General features: G+C 40.8%; 1 protein-coding gene across 5 annotated transcripts in view; it reads left to right on the plus strand.

Moving 5' to 3' along the window:
- PEAK1 (pseudopodium enriched atypical kinase 1) overlaps positions 1–15,548 on the plus strand; it is a 109,767-nt gene that overhangs the window by 1,336 nt on the left and 92,883 nt on the right. Inside the window, exon 2 of one of the 5 annotated variants that reach the window (XM_038147125.1) lies at positions 382–510. The exons of 3 other annotated variants lie outside the window; for them this stretch is intronic. The gene's annotated coding sequence lies outside the window, so the exon portion shown is untranslated. Of the gene's footprint in view, positions 1–381; positions 511–9,746; positions 9,772–15,548 lie in introns of those variants that run through there. One more of the 5 variants, XM_038147126.1, reaches the window with a different exon arrangement.

Raw genomic sequence — 15,548 nt, forward strand, 5'->3', positions numbered from 1 at the left:
TTGACTTAAAACCTCCTCTAGACAGTCTGAATCAAGGGATGTGGCAAATACTTGTGGAGATTTTATTTGGTTGTTTGGACTTGTAAGATCTCTTTATCTAGTTTCATATTGGCTTAAAAGGTTGTGTCTGTAAAGTAGCTAAGTTGTTTTATTCAGATGAAGCATCTTCCTGGTAGAGTTACTGCTCAGTGTGTTTTCAGGAAAACTTCGTTTTATTCTCTAAAATACAGAACTATGCAAGAAGGAATTACCAGTTTTTCCATGAGTAACTTTCCATGATTAATCTTATGTATTCATTTCCTGATGGCTTTACCGTATTGCCATGGATATCCCATGTAGATAACTTTAGTCACAGATTTCCTAAATTACCTTTCTGGACAGATCTGTTTGGCTCAACTACACCTTCCTCACCTGGACAGTGGCAGGTGGGGTGTGATTCCTGAGCCTGGGCAGGAGGTACCAGCTGCAGAACAAGGAGCCAGCAGGCTTTGCTGCCTGGCCTGACTGCAGGTAGGCATTTTCACTCAGTTGCAGTTCATAATGGATGCAATGTTTGCATTTCCTTCTACTTTAGAGCATGCAGTTCGTTTGAAGGAACAGCATTTCCTGTGTATCTGCAAGTCTTATGGCTCTTTCAGTGAAAGAGAGCAAAGAGACAAAATACCATTTCAACTTCTTGGGTAATTTGTGTTTCTGATTGTTCAGCTCTTCAGAAAATCCATTTCCAGGCATATTTACTAATATGTATATTATTTCCTGTTTACTTTCCAAGTAGAGGAATTGGTTGGAATCAATCATTTGAAGAAAAATAAAGGGGAGGATGCTATTTGGCTAAATGACTCCTAAATGTTGACTAATTTATTTTTCCTAAACAGGATAGTAAAATATTATGATAACTATTGCAATCTATTGATAAGGGTCACAGATATTGACAGTTACTGTTAACCTTCTGTGTCGTGCTAGGAAAAATATGTATGTGAAAAACTTTCTCCAAGTTAACTTGTAACATGTTTTCTCTGCCTTGTTTCTGAATTTACACCCCTGTGTGTCTCCTTTCCTTTTCCTGTTTAGTCTTTGCTCTTAGGCTCCCTTTTCCCTCCAGCTGCCCCTCATCCCGGTTTAGGTCACACTATCCCATCCCTGCTAATGGCCCGTGTTTTCTTTGCCCTTTTCTCTGAAGGGATCTGCAGCTTTCCTCCTTGTCACTGCCTCTCTTGTTCTGTTGCTCTCTGATGAGGTTGGGTTTCAGGCAGCATTAACAGTCCTTTCTCTTGTGTTTTCTCGAATGTGAGGCTGTTGGAGCCTCTGTGGCCCAGCCCCGGGACAGGCAGAGGGTTGCCGGCTGGGGCTGCGAGGTGAGCCGGGCTGTGTGCTGCCGGCCCCGCGCTGCTCCCGCTCGCCGTGCTGCTGCAGCTGCCGGGGAATCCTGCCAGGAATCCTGCCGAGCTGCTCCCTCCGTGCAGTCGGTGTGGCAGAGCTGACATTCGGCTACGGGCAGGACATTGACATGCGAATGCCTCGGCTCTGACGGGGAGATGCTGCTGCGCCGGTGGAAAGCGCTGAGGAGAGGCTGTGGAGTACCTGTGGTGTGAAAGGAGATCGTAAAGAAAACAACTGACAGGGGAACTAAAAATGTAACTTTCTTATCTTTCTGCTATTAACACCTCCAGATGTTTTTAACCTACTTTGAGTACAAAAATAATAACCCGTAGGACATGTTTTGGTTTAGTAGTTGAAGCAAAGTTGAGAGAGAGAATGTCAAGTTATTTGCAGCCATATATAGAATTTACTGGCTGTTAGTGGCAGCCAAAAATCACCAGTGAGGGAAATTCCACTCTCTATGTAGGTAAAGTGCTGTGGATTTTGGAGAAGGAGATGTGTAGCCCCAGACCCAGGGGAAGAGGCTTTGGGTTCTCCATGCTGGTACCTGGAGGGATGGATGGAGCACGTTCTGTGAGCGCATTACTTTAGACAGGCTGCTGCAGGGACCTTGTCTGCAGAGCCTTACTTGGCATTACCAGTCTTCCCACCTTCCTGTGCTCCCACACAGCCGCTGTGTGAGGACCAGGAGTTGCACTGGGATTTACACTGGCCTAAGGCTGAAATACTTCCATTGTTTCAGATGGATCAGCACAATAATGCAGCATTTCCATTGCCATACAGCTTTAAATCTAGAGTGGAAAAATACAGGCTGCAAACTGGAGTAAGAGTTGCTAGTTGACTGTCACCGTTTTAAAGCGGGGTGAAGTGGAGCAAGTCAACAGTGTACACTGAGGAGAATGTGACAGCTTTAGAAGTTCCTCGACATCAGTGACAAGGATAAATGGCTTGTTTTCACTTGGTAATAATTCTAACTAGTTGTCCAATATTTGAGCTGCTATTTCCATAAATTGTGGTTTAGCGCTGTGGGCTCTGTGTTTTCCAAACCAAAAGCAGAAATTATCAACTGTGTAAGAAATTTTCAGTTTTCCTTTTGCCTGAGATAGATAAGTAGCGGAGTGACTCAAGCAATTTCTCCTCCCATATCTCTTTAAGTGGACTGAGTTGATTTGAGATTGCCTGATAGTGCAAAATGTGGATAGAGGAAAACTACACAGTGGGTGTAACTCTGAGGTCACCTTCTTTGAATTGAATTTCTTTTGGGACGCATTCAGCTATTAGAAAAGTTACCATGTTAACTCAGCAAGTTACAAAATGGATTTACCACAGATGTTTTTGACTTTGTCTGTTCGGATGACAACAAGAACAACAGGATTTCAGAACCCCTGGGATCCTCAGTCATCATTTATCTCCTCCTAGTAATCACATATTGCTGTGCAGGAAGAAGACAAACTCAGTTTTGAGCCATACCTCTTAGAGAAGTGTTTTGTAATCAATCTCTAATGGATTTCCTTTTTTAAGTCTTTGGTTCTGGGGAAATGGGGGGAGGAAGTATTTTATCCACATAAAGTGTAAAAAAAATATAAATATTGTCTGGGAAAGGCATTTTAAAATCTTTCCATTTGTAGGCTTTATCCCATATTTTCTTTAAGAGTAATATTTCAGTTAAAAAGCCTTTTATGTGCTTAAGTATAAATGCTGAAAAATGTTCAACTGTCTTAATGCAATCACTGTTGACTGCAGGAGACATTTTTAGCAAAGTTTTGGAAATCACAGTAAACAAACGGATAAAAACCATGCCAGGCTAAACATTGTAGGCTTCTAGGAATACTTGTTTTAGTAACATCTTGTCTGAGATGCCAGTTCAGTGTGGTGCTAAAAAGTAAGATCACTGACTCGATAAAGTTAGTGCTATTTCAGAAAACACTGCTACTAGCACAGAATTTGCCAAAGCAACATTATTGGTGTTCAGGCAGATTTGGGTTATTGTATTGTTGGCTACAGGTTCTGTAGGAAGCTGTTTAGTGTTCACAGTTTGACCTTCCATGTTTTTGTAAAACTGATCTCAATCCTAAAATGTTCCCTCTTGGATGCATGCCTGTATTTACACAGGCCCCTCTACAAAGCTCCCCAGAGGAGGAAGACAGTCTGTAATGCAGGAGATGTAAGTTCTGCATGTATATATTTATATCCAGTCTTCCAGCTCCGAGGGTCTTGCTGTCAGAAAAGCCTTCAAACACATTTAAAAGACATTTAAATCTTACAGTATAAACATGAACAAATATAGACATCCTTCCACGCTGGCTTCATGTATATTCCCTCTTAGCATAAGTCTCTGTACATATCACAGATGCTCTTATTGTTGTCTCAGCTGCCAAATTTCCTCTTGGTGAGTGTCATTGTTTTGCTTTTATACTTCTTGGTGTCCTTTCTGGGGGCTTCTGTGGTGCTGCAAGAAGGAGTAACAGTTTTAAACATACCTAATCTTCCCCCTGAATTGGCCAGGACATTCAGAAGCATGTGTGTGAAGGTGATAGAGACACTTCAAATTTCAGTGCTTCTGGAGCTGAAGCTGTCCTTGGGTAACTGTTCAGTCTTTTTGCACCTTTTTCTTCCCCTCACTTCTGCCTTTGTCTCTACCTTGTTTTAGCCCTGAGTAGCCTTCTGCAGAGTGCCCTTTCAGCCTGTTTAGCATCCTGTTAAAATCACTGATTCTCTCTGTAAAGGCTCAGAATTACATCAATGTTGCTTTAATAAAGTTTGAAGTTTAATGCAAATATATACAAGCTCAGAGAGAATAAATATTAGTCCAGGAGTTTTCCACGGGGGAGTAAGCCATGTTGTGTAATTGTTTTTCCATTTGCTTTAAACCTTGCTAATTGTCCTTCTGGGCCTTCCTCATCTAGATTGGGTAGTTTTCCTTAAAAACAGGTTGCACAATATTCCCCAGTCTGAGACTTCTAAGGCTGTAACTATACGGTTAAGGAGTGTGACTCCTGCCATTTGGAATGATCTTTGGAGGAGATGGTTTATTTAATGACTTTTGTTCCGTAAACTGTAGACACTCTCAGTTTTTAGAGAATGGGACACAGCTCCTAGAAAAGATGTAGAGAGTGGGGGGCACATGAGAGCTGCCAGTGTGATCATTTACACACGCTGTGATTGTGCAACAGCTTGTGGTATGTTGCAGTCAGTGGAAGAATTCACTGAACTCGGTGTTAAACACACATCCAATGCAAAAATGCTTTATATGTGCAAAATTGTAAAATTTGTATTTTCATGCTGTGATTTTTTTAATTTTTAAATTTGGAATAGCAGATTATTAGCAAGAAGTCTCAAACCTGCTCTGCTGCTAACAAAGTTGTCAATAACATGCCTTTCAATTGTGACAACAAAAATTGGAAAGTGTTGTTGCAGGCCTTGAAGTGAGACAGGTTCGGGTTTGAAGGACAGTGGTTTTGGCTGGAGAAGATTGCTTGGGAAGCGCAGAAAGCGAAGGCGTGTCAGGGCAAAGCTCCCTGAGGCTCCTGCTCCTCTGAATTTTGCCTGGTAAGTATTTCATGTGCAGCAAAGGCAGCATCCCTGTGAGAGAAAATGTCAGCAGAAGCAGAGCTCAGAGCTTCCCCTGTGTTTCATTTACCTGTGATTCTGGCAGTTCCGTGCCATATCCTAACTGGCATCTTGCTCCCAGAACCTGTTGGCAAGCAGGGTGCTGGGTCACGGTTCCTTAAAAGTTAACCCACTTACCTTCTCAGAGCAGCAGCAGATCTCCTCCAAAGGTGGTTCTTTCAGTGAGTTGTTCAGTAACTGGTGCATCAGGAGGAGTGTTGCACTCTGGTACATAGAGTACCTGTTTTTAGCAGCTGGTAGAGACACACTGTTAGTAACAGTTGCCATGAAAAACCTGCAACAGCATTAAGGAGAGATTGCAGAGTGGTCTAGATGGAGATTCCTCAGCCTCACTGGAGCTTTAGTCATGGTGAGTTCTCCTGTGTTCTGCATAATTCTCTGTTGTTCTGCTTGTTAGTGTGGGAAGTGTTTGATTGTTGCTTTCAAAGAGAGAGGCTGAAGCAGGTTCCCTTCTGATGGGTATTGCCATCAGCATCACAAGGGCATTCAGTAAATACATTGTTTACATGCACAACTGCAAATCATACTGGATTGCATAATGTTGTAAACAGCAAGAAGTGGTGCATAAAAAAAAGGTGCCCAGTTCTCACCCCTCATCTTTTTTCTTCTTTTTTTCCACAAGGCTGTAATTTTTCTCTGTAGTATTTGATAGTGATAACATTGGAGGCTTTTTTTCCTACTGTGTCCTTTGCAAATTGACTTCATTGCTTATGGTTGTACATTATCTTTGTTTATCAGTGTAAATCAACAGTGCTATTCCTGAACAATGGAGATAGCAACAGACAGACCTTTTGAAGCCAAATTTGCTGAGTGAGAAACAGTGTTGTACAGAAACATGGTGGAAAAGATAAAGCAGCACAGGTTATCAGGGAGTTCTGCTCAGTCCCCCCAGAGGGGACGATGGAAATGCTGTGGAATAATGGTATTTTCTGAAGTATTCCTGTACAACTGCTGGGGCAGCTGGAAGGTTCATGCATACACTAATAATTCTTAGGAGAAATAAAAGCAACAGCATTTAAATAAGTGGGAATTAGATTTAATAAATCGAATGTTACATAATTGGGTTTTCCCCCTGGAGTTCAGTTTCTGCAGTTCAATATTGGTCTGTCTACACAGAGAGCTAACTTGGGGTGCTCTCATTAAAAAGTATTTAAACACCCAAACAGAATGAGATCTGTGGAACACAGGAGGAAGTACGAATCCATATAATGAATATTGTTGTTTTCAGCAGCAAGCACAGCTTACTGAGGGGGTTATAAGTTCAGTCAATAGTCACTAAATTGTATTGCACAGATAACACATTGATTTTTTTTTTGTGTTCTGCTGACTAAAAGAGTTGGTATACATTTTCAATCAAATAATCACAATAGAAGTCTGAAAATGTATTGGAAAAATAAGCAGCCATTACTCAGTTCATAGCTGCGGTGATTGTGCTGCATGCAAATATCTGAACTGTGGATAAAAAATGACTGAACATGTGAAATATTGAAAATCAGTATCAGTCTCTAAATCAAGGTAAGCTCTGCTTTTCCAAAAACCATAGCTTGTCATTAGTGTAGCCACTGTCGAGGAGCACAGTCCCATCCTCCATCTCTCTGCAGCAGATGGATTGTGGCTTCTTGAGTTTCTCTTGCTGATAATGAGTGAGATGATATTCCATTCAAGCTGGCATTCCAAATGAAATGGGAGCAGTTATAATTTTAAAACTTTGTTTCTTTCCTATTGTGAATATGAGGCAAGAGCTGGGGTTTTTTGTAATTTGGTTTTTTTTTGGCTTTCAGCTGCTAGTTAACAAATGTCTGTAACTTAGTGTTTTAAAATCCATAGACTTCAACTCCTAAAGCTGACTTTGCCACACGGGTCAAGGTTTTTTTTCCATGACTTCTTGGAGTAATTGTTCTGCAAGCAAAGTAAATGTGTGTCAGACATACAAATATTCATTTCATGATACATGGTAAAATATCTGCCCCGGCTGCATAATCTGCTACAAAGTTCTGAAAGAGGACAGCTCACAGCCTGGGCAGCTCCTGGATCCTTCCTGGGACCAGTGGGACGGGATTTGTGGTCTCAGGGGTGCACTTGCAGTCATCAGCCTGCCCCTGTTTTTCTTGAACATTCTTGTTGTGTTCTTGGTAGTGGGTTTGTGATGGGGCTTAGAAAGGAGGAATATCACACCACCCAAAAGGCACTCATTAATTTGAGAGATGAACTGGAGTCAAGTTGTGTTCTGAGAGCTTAAAAAATGGGAGAATGGGCAGTCATATCTTCCTGAGGTGCCTTCCTCAGGCTGATAAGGATCCCTACAAACCCCAGGAGCTCCTCAGTGCCGTGCTCTGGGTGCAGTGGCAGCAGCGTTCAGGAACAGAATATACAGACAACAAAAGGTGTGGCAGTCTTGAACTTAAATGTGCTGCACCTGAGAAATCACCACTCTGGCCTTTAGATAAGGAAGAAATATTGAAATACAAGTCTGCCCTCTTTATTTTTACTGAAAGAGGAAAGTGTAGGCATCTTGTGGTGAAGACAACTCTGAGTGCTGCTTTGCTAGTTGGTGTGACCCTGCTGTGTCTGCACTGCTTCACAGCGTGTGCTGGGACCTGGCATAAACATTTCCCTTTGGAAGAGCTGTACACAATGTGCAGATAGAGGGAACACAGTCTCTTCTGCCTCTCTGAGATGTGCTGGAATAAATACATTGTTTTGAAAGGGGTTTTTTCATATTTTTCAGATGAGCAACTCTCTTGAGCTTTGTGTTTTTTATTACATAACATTTAAGTTTTTTAAGTTCTGAGCATGACCACAAGTTTTTGTTTTGCATTCATGAAGTATTTACTGCTTGTAGCCATGTAAAAATGGATATATTTCCCTTTATTCCAGCTCTGTAACACCTCTAATGCCCCACAGTTTGTTTGGCACCTTTAACTCTGCAGGGTTTTGAGTAGAAAATATTTTATTTAACTCTTACAGAATTCAAAATCATTAGAATTTGCTTTGTATAAAATTATGGCTTTCTGAAGAAATATTGGCACAAACCGTGGAAGCTGTTGGGTTTTGGAACTTGTATTCAAATTACTCATTTTCTCTGCTTTATTTCTTCTTTCACCTCATAATTAAAGGCTGGTGGACAAAGCAAACTCGAGGCTGAAGGGTCTGCTTTGGAATCTGATGAAAAAGCAGTCACTTAGAAAAGAGAGTATATCTTTTGGGTGGAGAAAAAAGAGGTGCCTGAATTGAAGAAAAGGTTTAAGATGCTGTGGCTTACTTTGCTGTTTGGCTCTGCAGACCAGTCAGTTCTGGCACCACCAGTCATTTCTGTGCACCACCTTCTGTGATTTCATATCTTATTTGTATAAATAAGTTTATAGTTTCATAGGAAACAGTTACTGACAGATCCACTTTAGTATTTGTGGAAGTTAAGCTATAAATTTTCTGTCAATAGTTCAAGAGGCCTCTCTGTAAATATCTTTGGCCATGAAGATTTGGACAAATGTGATCATTCTATGTTGCTCTGAAATGTACAGCTTAAAAATATTTATATCTGAAAATCAACTTCTTTGTGTTATTGGTGAAAAAAAAGTTGTACAAACTTTCATTCAAAGAGAAGACATTTTTTGTTTTCATCCTGAGAATGGTGTGTGTCTTTGCTCAGATTTAACTGGATATGGATATGTATATCTTGCCTATACATTTCTTTGAAGTGACTATTAATGCTGGCTTAGGAAGTAGTGTTGAATATTCTGCTGTGTTCATGTTTTGGGAAGAGTCCATTTTTATCTACAGAGTAGTACAGTAGAAGGTAGAGGTGATGTAAAAGCATTTCACTGTCTGGAGAATGTGACTGAAGTGCTCATCTTTCCAGAAATTTGCTGGGACTTTGATTTGCTGAAGTTTTTTTTCCTTTAAAGTGCTGTTGAGGAGACTTCTAATGAGCATCCCAGCTGCCTGTGTGTTGGAAGCAGGGAGGCAGCAGAGTGAAATGGCTTTTTAAGTCAACTCCCATCAAAACCCAGAACTCCATCATTTGCTGATTTTACAAATAAGAGAGCTAAAAGCTTGCCTTGCCTGAAGTCAATTATTCTGGTGTTTAAAAGAGGACCCAGAACACTCTCGTGGTCTTCCTCACTTTGCTATCCCAGCCTTTTGAAAAGAGCCATGGTAAATATTTATTTAGTTGCCATAATAGAGTATGGGAATGTCTTCTGACCTTAGCAGTGAGGCTGCTGCTTCTAAAAGCCTCGAGTCTTTAGTTCAAATGTTAAAGATTTATGGCTTTACATCACAAATTGTGTTTCCAAAGGCTTCTCCTGGCACTGCTGTATTTTGTTTTTGTAACTCTGTTGTATTGTCATCTTTCTTGAATATCTTGCTGTCAAAGCACATGCCAGGTCATGTGTTACAGGCAGTTCAGAGCAAGCACACATTTTGCCAGTTAAATATTTCTCTCTGGGAGCTGCAAGAGCTGCCTTGCATATCAGAAGCTTGCAGTCCAACCTGCTGATGAGTGTTTGCTTTGCTTGTGGCTGAATACTTGATAAGTTATTTGGGAGTCGTCTTGGGAAATAATTTCTGTATTGTTCAGCAGTGGGAAAAACTTGGGAACTGGGATGATGCTTGGTTTGTTGCTCAGTTTTCAGATTATTTAATCTAGGTGCTCTTTTCCCATCCAAAAATTGAGATTTTGGATTAAAACAGATTTTTGCTCTTTTTAGAGCATGGGAGATCCTGCCTTTAAACTCCAAGTCAGAGACGGAATAAATACTTGTAAGTAAGGAAGCCTCATTTTTACAATTTCCCTTGTTGACCCCAGGATCACATTTTCCATCATTTATGACGAGAGAGAAAGCAGTCTGCTTGCAAAACAGTAAAATGCATTTAAGTCTTTTGGTATTGTCAGGCCATGACAAAAGCTTAATAAGATGAGAATGACTGGCAGAATGACATGTACCCTCTATTTTTTAACTCTTCTGGAAAATATACTGAAATCTGAAATGGGGCATAGTGTTCTGAACAAAATGCTGACAGTGACAAAAACTTTGACAATGCAAACATTCTCACTTGTGGAGCTAAATCACTTGGAAAGAACAGCCAAAAAGGCAAAGTGGAAATACAGTTAAGTTGTCTGAAACATTTAGTAGCAATGATCTGCATTAAAATAATTTGTTGCAGTTAATTGGTGCTTCCTGCCATTTCTTTTGCACAGCAGTTTTCACATGTGTACCACAGTCTTATCTTGAAGCAAGAAAATGGGGCTCTTTCGGGACTGGCTAATGCTTTATTGCAGAGATTTACTTCTTAATCTTCATTGGAGATTTTGAAGTACTGGCTGGTTTTTAGCAGGCTGATTTAGTTCTTGTTTGATTTGACAATATACAAGAGAGGACTGCTGTAATTAAAGCTCGGTGGAAGCTTTTGGCAAGTCCTGAGTTATTTGTGCAGTAGCATTGTGCTGAGGACACGATGCATTTTAGGGAGGGGAAATCAGAACAATGTGCTGATTTACTTGTGTGGGCTAATATGACTCATTTAGAATGAACTCCTTTAAAAGTTTTTTTTTTTTTTTTAAGAAAAACTGACAGGCTAACCTCAGGTTTCAAATCAGTTTTAAACTGCAAGTCTTCCTTCAATCTGCAAGGCCCTAGCAATTCTCCATGGTTGGGGTCAGCAGTTTACAAACACTGCCTGGACCAATGATCTGTGAAATCAATCTTTGAGTCTTCCTGCTGCTGCCTTTGAACAGTTTCATTGATGGCAAAGTAGAAATGACTCAGGCTTTGGGATGTGATTATAAAAATTCTAAAGCTTAAAACATACAGAAGACAAAATGTTGATGCTTGGAAAGTTTCTTTACAGTTGGAATGAGAGAGTTTTGGTCCTGACATTTTCTGGAGGTATGTCACAAGATCCTGAACAGAATTACTTTGGTAACGTTGCTATTGCATAAATATATTGGAGACATTTTGCCCACCTTTCAAATTGAAACTACGGTATGAATGAGTCAGCTGGCTGGCTGCTTGCATGCTAAAGCTAACATGTTGTGGGTTCAGATACTTAATAGCTATTTTTCCGTGAATGAATAAGATGGATTAATTTATATACAACACATCCTCGTCAGAGAGAAGTCGGTAGTTTTAAAGCCCAGTGAAGCAGTGGTTATAGATGCCACACAATCTGCTTTTCCTGTTGAAGACAGTTCTTTAAAGCTGAGCTGTCATGGTTCCTTCACCTCGAGCTCAGTGGCTCTGTTAATCAAACATGCTTTCTGTTGTTGCTGCAGGCATCTGTGACAACTGGCTTATTGTCCCACCCAGTGCCAAGTGGTGTCTCATATTAAGTTATTTTTTTCCAAAGCAATTGTTTTGAGTGAAGGTTCTTGCATACTCACTCCAGCTAGCATTCTTCACTCTGAGAGTGGATTCGGAGATCCCTCTGAAGGTTTCACATCTTAGATTCATCTCTCATCTTTTGCACTCATATTTTCTTTATTCTTTCTTTCAACACAGCACATCTCTAAAATAATGTGTGTTCTGGCTTGTAGGATTCACCTCAGTGTAGGTGAAAACAAAAGTGTTATGAAAATCACAGTCCTGCCTGCGTGTGCTGGAAAAATTGCTGGAACCTGTTGCAGAATTTGGTGTTGTTGGCTGTTTTCCAGTGCCAGAGGAAGTGATGCTCTCAGGTCTGGGGAGGCACAGGGCTGCCTCCCGTGGAGCTGAAGCTGTGTGTAAGAGCAAGAGCAGCTGTTGGACGTGTCCCAGGCTCGGGCTGTGGCCATACAAGGAGCTGGTCTGTCTGATCCCTGTGTTCCATGTGTGTTAAAGTTCATGGGGCTCTTCTCTGGGGGTCAGCCACGGGTGCCTCTCATCCTCGAGGTGCCTGCAGGCATCTCTCCATATTATTAGAGTGGGAGAAAGGAAGTGGAAAAGAGGGAGAACAGACTTACTGAGTATTGCAGCGGGTCTTTGCCAAATCACATTTTGGGATTCATTTCTATTTTAAATGCTACAGTGGCTGCCAAAGCTGGCAAACTGTGATCCCCTTTGGAAGGGGGAGGAGACTCCATTACTTCTCTGCCAGAGGAGGAACATCACTTTATTTTCCTGTTGCTTTGTTTTTCCTTTTGTAAGGAACAAAGAAATTCTGGGAGAGAAAAGCAGAAAAAGCCATTTTTCAAAGCTTTTCCAGAAATTTTACAAAAGAATAGATTTGATTTACACTTTAAATGTGGTTTCCTGTCTTCTCTCACGTTATTTGCATACCTTTAGAAAATAGCTTGGTTTAACTTTCTTTTGTAGGAATGTGTCTTTTCCTCTGCTGGTGCTGGTCGGGGTATTGTTTCCTTGATTATTTCTATGTGCATAAAACAAGAAGTGATCAAATTTAGTCACCAAACAATTGGCCAGATTTGCAGAGAGAAAAACTGATTAGAATCACCAAGAAAACAGGCTGAACATAGAATAATATCCATGCTAAAATAACTACATCCCAGAGTTTAGGAAGAGAAGATGACTGAGCAGCAAGAAAAAAAGAAAAAGCTGAGAGCCAAAAAATATCTGGGTTTTCTTCCTGCCTTTGTCATGCCTCACTTGTAGCCTTGGAAACTGAGACAAAGAGGTTAAGAAACTTGCTCATTCTTAAAATGGAGATAAGATACAGTGTACAGCTTATTTTAGTCTCACTTGTGCTGTAAGTGAACAGTGCTGGATTTATAACAGCATATATCTATATCATGAGTGTGTTTGTTTGGGACCTGAGCCAATGAACCCAGGTTTAGTTGCGTTTCCTGTGCGTACCTGCTCATGATCCCTTGTTTGGATCTGTCAGTCTTTGCAGGTTGTTTCATCCTCTGTGTCTGGAGGGTGCTGGATTTTGGGGAATCAGGCAGTTCTGGGTTTGTGAGCAGGATGCCTGCTACCCCAGCACCTGGGCACGGTGCAGGCTGCCTCCAGACTTCTCAAACAAGCTCTTGTCTTCCCTCCAGGTATCTAAACCAGGGATTCAAAATTGTGGGATCAAAACATTGGAAAGTGTTCTTTGGCAAATTGATCAACTGTGAAATAGTTACAAGCTCTTATTTTTTAAATCTGAGAATGGCACTTTTTAGTTAGGGTCTGTTCCTAGGGCTTTTGTTTTATAGGCTCTCTGGACATTCACATGCTGTTTATATTAATGCAGCTCATTTGTAGGCAGTGCAGACACTTTTAGGAATTGTAAGACTGTGGAGACATTTAATGGCTGAGGATAAATGGCACAGCTGTGGACACTATTTATACTTTCCTGTATAGAAAAGAGTCTGTGTCATGAAATAAGCATAGCTCAATGTTGTGAGTTATTTTTCATGGGGTTTTTTTTTAATGTTGGAGAGGGCTTGCCAGCTCTTGGGTTTACATGTTTAAAAGTGTTAGCATGTCCATATCCTAAGAAGATAAAGTTCTTGCTTTACCCATTAAGAAAGGAGAGAGAGAGAGAAGGTAAAATGTTTAAAAATCTTAGTAAGGCATTCTAGAAGCACTGCATGAAATTTCTGGGCTGAGTAGTTCCTAAATATGCAAAGGGAAACTAAATATGATTGAAAATAACCAGGACTTGATAGAAGGCCAAGTGAACAGTAACTCATGCAACAAGTTAATTTACAGGTTAAGGATCCGAAACCTCTGCAAAGCACACGTGCCTTCCTAAAGAAAGAAATGTCCAAGCCCACAGCTTTCAGTAAAAGAACAATTTAAAGCCAGTTCCAACTTATTAAAACTGTAAGGAGAAATAATTATAACTTGAATAATTAGATCTCAACCAAAGAACACAGAGAGCAAGTTGTTTGTTCCTGGTAGATGTGTTAATGATGGGAATCTTTAGAAGTCAACTTTAAAGGACAAAAGGACAAACACAATTATAGGATGTGTAAAATGGAAATTAGGCACTGAGACAGAAACTGAATTGCTTCAAAGATAAGAGGCTAGGATAAATTAAGAACTAGTAGATACCATCTTTGAAAGACTGGAATCTAATATCTTTGACAGTTACTTTGAAAAAAGTTTGCTGAAAGAAACCATAGGGAACTGCAGACACTGTATAGTTCTGGGCTCCTAGTTTTTATGTCATGCACATGGACTGTGGCTAATTTCAAGTTGTCCCCATATCTTATATCTGCAAGGTTCTGTAAAATTATTCTGCCACGTAAAATACCTCTGAGTGCTTCTACATCCTCGGGAGATTTAGCTGCAGCACTGTAGTTTGTTCCCTTCTCTCCCTTAATGCTCCAAAATCCACAGGCTTGTTCTGTCTCAGATTGTTGTCTGTTATGGGAACCAGGGGAGAGGGTTTGTGGCTGAATTATGAAGTAATTTGATCAAGGGCTCGGGAGATAGGATCTTTGCTCTCTTTTCTTCCCTTGTAATGTCAAGACTGTGGTTTTTAGGAAATAATAACTTGCACGTATGCTCTGAAATTCCAGCTTTGGCTCTGACTTGTCCTAAGCTGTTACCGCTTTGTTGGGGTCAATCTGATTTGACAGCTCTTGTCCCTCTAAGAAACTAATTGCCAAATTATGTATTACAAACGTTTGATCAAAAGATAAAGCTTGAACTAATAAGATGAATAACTTACTGACATCAAAGAGAAAATGGAACGGGGCAGAGCTGAGAGCCTGGAACACTGATGCGTTCCCAAAATCTTTCTTGTGGAGGGGCTCTGCTGACCATTGTGTGTGTCTCATTGCCACTACTCTTTCTGAAAATGAGGCTATGTACTTACCAAAAAGAAAAAATGTGGTTAACAAAGACTTTTTCAGAGAATTTTGTAGATTGATAATTTTATTTTTGATTCACAAACTTAGGGAGTCCTTAGACCTGCCAGCCGTGTTCCTGCAGTTCTGTTCAGCGCTCTGTTGATGCAGACTGATAAATTCTTTCCAGGTCAAGTTGGCATCCGTGAAGGGGACATTGTCCTTCAGCTGTCAGTCATCCCTCAGCTACAGGTTACTGCCCCTGCTCCACGGTGCAGGACAGAGCTGCAACACCTCTTACTTGATTTCAGTACAAAGTGAGGTTGATTTGTTTACTTAGGGATTTAAACATCTTAAATCTAAGTTGTTTTCCTTTGCACCGCAGTGAGCTTGCACAGGCTTTCTCCATATCCTTGCTGAGAGACAGCAGCTTGATAAATCACTCCATCTGACAAGAGCAAGTTTTTACTTCTTGACTGGTACCTTCAGCCCACTCACAAATGAGGTGGGGTTTTTTTCCATTCTTCAGATGTCTGGTTATGTGAGAAAAGAATATGTGTATGCAGTGGTAAAATGTGTCAGCCCCCCTCCTTGGGGCAGAAGTTGTTAGGCTGAGGGAGCAGCAGCTGGCTGTGCCCCTCCTGGGGACATAACCTCTGCTGAGTGACCCCAGGAGAGACCTCTGGGCTCCCTTCCTGCAGTCTTTAGGGAAGAATCACTTTAGTGTGATGTCTTCATTTGACTGACACTTCCAGGAGAGATTTCTCTGAAAAACATAGATGTGTTCATACATGTGTCTCTTTCTTTGCCTGTTTGGCTT

Source organism: Motacilla alba, chromosome 10 (assembly GCF_015832195.1).
Source record: "Motacilla alba alba isolate MOTALB_02 chromosome 10, Motacilla_alba_V1.0_pri, whole genome shotgun sequence".
Lineage (NCBI taxonomy): Eukaryota > Metazoa > Chordata > Aves > Passeriformes > Motacillidae > Motacilla > Motacilla alba.